Source organism: Brassica oleracea, chromosome C9 (genome assembly GCF_000695525.1).
Source record: "Brassica oleracea var. oleracea cultivar TO1000 chromosome C9, BOL, whole genome shotgun sequence".
NCBI classification, from domain to species: domain Eukaryota; kingdom Viridiplantae; phylum Streptophyta; class Magnoliopsida; order Brassicales; family Brassicaceae; genus Brassica; species Brassica oleracea.
Genome location: NC_027756.1, coordinates 5,680,645 through 5,685,804, shown reverse-complemented (window position 1 = coordinate 5,685,804; position 5,160 = coordinate 5,680,645). Strand labels below are relative to the sequence as shown.

The following is a 5,160-nucleotide window of genomic DNA, read 5'->3' as shown; positions in this document are numbered from 1 at the left end:
TTATTGACTTTTATATTTTTCTTTTACCGGAGAAAGATCCACAAGTATTGTGTGGTCGTCTTGTTGCATCATCTTTCGAAGTGAATGCAAGCTCTTTACTCCAACTGCAACATTAACCACAAACATAATATGCCAAACACAATTACATTTTTTTATTGATTCCTATCAATTTTGAAATTTATTTATTTTGTTTGAATACCAAAATTTCTTAAATCATTCCTGGACTATATAATTTGTTTATAGTTTGTCATAGTATAACAATTGGACATTAACTGTTTTTTTTTTATTGTTGTTTGTTGTTAAGACTTTTATTTAGTGTTAAATACTAAGTTGAATGATGCTTTAATGTCTGGAGATTAGTTTGTTCATCCTTATGAAACTTTGTATGATGTTAATGGTATTGTCAAAAAAAAAACTACCCTTTTAGTTGTCAATTCATATAACTTTTGTTGAACCGCTCAATTTTATGTGTATATGCATTTTTTATTCTACATTGTATTTTAATTAATTTTTTTTTTTAAACGTCTGAAACAACTGATTACATCAGTAGGGCAAAGGAACAAAAACAAAGCAAGAGACTACATACTAAAACTCAATCTTAAGGGAAAGACTGAAGAGCTTAAAATGTACTCTCTTGACGGATGAGATAATGCAGCCAGGATATTTTTTTGTTTGGCTAATTTTCACTGAATATTTTTATTATTTTCGTACTTCATTTATTAGCATATATGAATATTCGCCTTTTTTTACTATATGGAATTTAAGTAACTATAAAATAGGTTTTCATTATATAAAACTAAAATATATGAGGAAGGTAGTTTGTGTTTATTTTCCTTCTTTTCTGTTTGTGAGCTTAATAGTATGAGTTGCATATATGGTTTGACTCATCTTATTTGAAAAGGATCAAATTTTGATTAAAAAATAATGCATTCGAGAGAAATTTATTTAAAATTATTATCCTAAGTTTATGTTGATATTTTGAAATCGATTGTTCATAACAGTCTTATGACTGAGACCATTTCCTTAAAATGAACTTGAGATTCGATTGGCCATTGCATCGGTGGTGGACACTGATAGTGATAGGTAACAACTAAATTTAGCTTGACCTTCCAACACCGTAACCCCTTTCGTGTTCTCCTCCTTCTCTCGTCGTATTTATGACTCCAGGGCGTCTGCGGAGGTGATAATTATAGTACAGCAGAGGTGACGTTAATTGCCCTCGTTGCTCCGCCCAGATGCTTGTCTTTTTCTCCAATCGTCCATTGTCACTCACATCCAAAGAACATGGGATCTGTGAAGCCGTTAATTACTGAGCAAGACTGCTTTTTACTTCAGACCATTCAAGCTCTCTCCGCTTCATGGAAGCTTTACCGAGCTCCTATTGTCTAAGAAGGTGAAAAGGAAAACATGGGATGAAAAGAATCAGTGTACGACCATGTTTGAGCCAAATATTCATAGCTTACAGATTTCGAAAAGAAAATACCTTCCTGAGCTATTACAGATTTCGAAAAGAATCAGTGTACGATCAAGTTTCTGCATGAGCTATTAATATTCATAACTTAATGTTATGAAAGAATATACCTTCCATCCATGCAATTGTGAGGTTAGCGCCAAATGTTGCAAAGAACTGGGCGACTTCTGGTTCATGAAACTGAGCAAATAGCCATCCTGAGCTGAAATATCTTGGCAGAACTTCTGCAGCGTGGTGTAAAGACGTTATTTAGAATATAGAAGCATCAATTATAAATATGAGAGATCATGAGATTGAAAAAAATTACTTCTATAGATATAATTTAGCTGCTTGCCCCTTTTCTGTAGAAAAAATCTCTTAATGGAAAGGGGGAATCATGTTTCCTAGTTTTTATCTTTACCTCCAGAAATGACAACGATGAACCGGGGTTGACAGCACTGGCTGGACACTGGAGATACAAGAGCATGCTTGATGCAGCGCATTATCTCTTTCACCGCCAGTATCGTGGCCTTTCTTCTTTTGGGCTTTACGTGTGTTCTAAGTTTCCTTTTATTACTAGGATTAGCTAATTATAAACTTTCCTTTATAGCTTAGGGTTTTAACTATATCAGCCTTATAAATAGCGGCTTTAGTCTTTGAAAAAGAGACACGATTAATTGAATAAGATTTCTGAGTTTATTTTAAAGAGCTTTCACAAGCACTGCGAAGAGTATTCGCGCCCCTAAGAGCTTTTAACAAGCACTGCGAAGAGTATTCGCATCCTTCATCTTGTCTTCGAAGATACCTTCGTTCACAAGTTACGCGAGTTCGAGATCAAACCCTAGATCTTTGACTCATACGGCTTCCGCTCTCCGTTTTCGCGGCCATGCTGCAACATGGTGGAAACAGCTCAAGACAACTCGATCACGCACGGGCAAAGCACCAATCAATTCATGGGAAAAGCTCACTAAACACCTTCGACAAACGTTTCTTCCGCACAACTACGAAAGAACCATGTACACTAAGCTGCAGAACTTGCGCCAAGGAAACCGAAGTGTAGATGAGTATGCTGAAGAATTCGCCCTATTGTTAACTCGGAATGAGATCAATGACAGCCAAGTTCAACTCGTCTCGCGTTTTATCGGGGGTCTCCGAACGCAACTTCAAAATTCAATGGCACAATTTGATCCATTGACAGTGGGAGAAGCTCATCGTCGTGCATCATCATTCGAGCAACAGTCGAAGTCGTCGACCTGGAACTCATCGACATCGAGATCACGTGCTCAGGACTCCGTCAACAGTAACACACCATCAACCGCAAACAAAGATGTCATCCACGTCAGTGATGCGGCAGTTTCTGCAGCTAAACCCATCGCACCGGACGATCAACAACTTAGGCGATCTTCCCGACCTAACGCGTTGCGCTGTTACTCATGTGGTGAACAGGGACATCGACAAACAGCATGTCCCCATGCAACACGTCGAGGGTTAGTAATTGATGAGACTATTGAAGAACAAGATATCTATGACTCGCAAGAGGAGAATAACCAAGACGAAGACAACACGGTGACCCTTACCGCCGGGGATAGTGGACGTCTACTTGTCCTCCGTCGAGCTTGTTTAGCACCAATCACTAAGGACGATAAGTGGCTTCGAACCAATATTTTCCGATCTACTTGTACTATCAAAGACCGTGTTTGTAGCTTTGTCATCGACTCGGGAAGCTGTCGTAATGTCGTCTCCGAAGAAGCCGTAGAAAAGCTAGGCCTAACTCGGGACAAGCATGCCACACCTTACAATCTTGGCTGGCTTAACAACAAAGCAAGCATTCGTATTACACAGCGTGCAATCGTCCCTTTTTCTGTTGGCAAACATTACCACGATCGCATCTATTGCGACATTGCTCCGATCGACTTTTGTCATCTTCTGTTAGGCCGTCCTTGGGAATTTGACCGTAAAATACTTCATGATGGCGCTCAAAATACGTATAGCTTTATGTGGGACAATCGTCACATCGTTCTCGTCCCAGCCCGAGAGACACCTACAAGCTCGTTGCCACCAGCAGCGCCACTTGACCAATCAACTACAACGACAACCTCAAAACCCACGTCGCTCCTGTGTTCCTATAAGTCGTTCATCTCGGAACTCCAGACGGAAGGCGTTGCATTCGCCCTCGTGCCATCAACGGCACACCGTCTCCTGACAACACCAATCGCCTCATCTTTGGACGTGGTGTTACAGGAATTCGTTGACGTGTTCCCTACGGAACTACCCGAAGGACTACCACCTCTTCGAGATATACAACACCAAATTGATTTAGTTCCCGGAGCGACATTACCTAATCGACCTCACTACCGCATGAGTCCTATGGAGCATGAAGAATTGCGGCGTCAGGTTGAGGAGCTTTTACGCAAGGGCCATATCAAAGAAAGCCTTAGCCCCTGCGCCGTACCAGCTCTTTTGATACCTAAGAAGGATGGATCGTGGCGTATGTGTGTGGATAGTCGTGCAATCAATAAAATCACGATCCGCTATAGGTTTCCGATACCACGGCTTGATGACCTTTTGGATCAAATTGGTAATGCGAAAATATTCTCCAAAATTGATCTAAAAAGTGGGTACCATCAGATACGTATTCGCCCTGGCGATGAGTGGAAAACAGCATTTAAAACTCAAGAAGGCCTCTTTGAATGGTTGGTAATGCCTTTCGGGTTATCTAATGCACCTAGTACGTTCATGCGTATCATGAATCAGGCTCTACGCCCTTTCATTGGACGATTTGTGGTTGTATACTTCGACGATATTTTAATCTTTAGTCCTTCGTTGGCCGAGCATACTGATCACTTACGCAAAGTTCTTACGGTACTGCGAGCAGAACAACTCTACGCCGCGCAACAGAAGTGTGAGTTTGGCGTGAACAAAGTTCTCTTTCTTGGATATATCGTGTCCGACCAGGGTTTAGCCGTCGATCACTCCAAAATTGAAGCAGTACAGTCGTGGCCTATTCCAAAAACAGTTTCTGAGGTACGTAGTTTTCATGGCCTAGCTTCGTTCTACAGACGTTTTGTCAATCACTTCAGCACTATAATGGCACCAATTACGACCTGCATGAAAAACGGAAAATTTGAATGGACTACAGAAGCAACGGAGGCGTTTGCTCTCATCAAACAGAAGCTTACGACAGCCCCGATTCTTGTCCTTCCGGACTTTTCTTTGCCATTCGAACTACACTGCGACGCTTCTAAACTAGGCATTGGGGCCGTATTGAGCCAGCAGGGACGACCTGTGGCTTTCTATAGTGAAAAGTTAGCAGGTGCTCGTGGACGATACAGTACTTATGATGTGGAGTTCTATGCGATTGTGCAAGCTATCAAGCATTGGCGCCACTACTTAGTACACCGCGAGTTCATCTTATTTACAGATCATGATGCATTGCGCCATCTTGACAGTCAGGCGAAAGTTTCGTCTCGGCACGCTTCATGGATCTCTTATCTACAACAGTTCACGTTCTCTATTAAACATCAGTCTGGGAAGTCGAACCGTGTCGCTGATGCCCTTAGTCGCCGACATGGGTTGCTTACTACCATGCATACTAAAGTTCTCGGGTTTGCTTCCTTGTCAGACTTATACCCTGAGGATCCTTTCTTTGCTCGAATTTTTGCTGAAGCATCCACTGGGTTATCACGTGACTACGTGCTTCATGAGGGTTT

The 5,160-nt window shown here is 41.4% G+C and overlaps 1 pseudogene; it reads right to left on the bottom strand.

Annotated features, from left to right (window-relative positions):
- The window catches only part of LOC106314196, an 8,770-nt pseudogene continuing 3,610 nt past the window's right edge, over nucleotides 1-5,160 (bottom strand).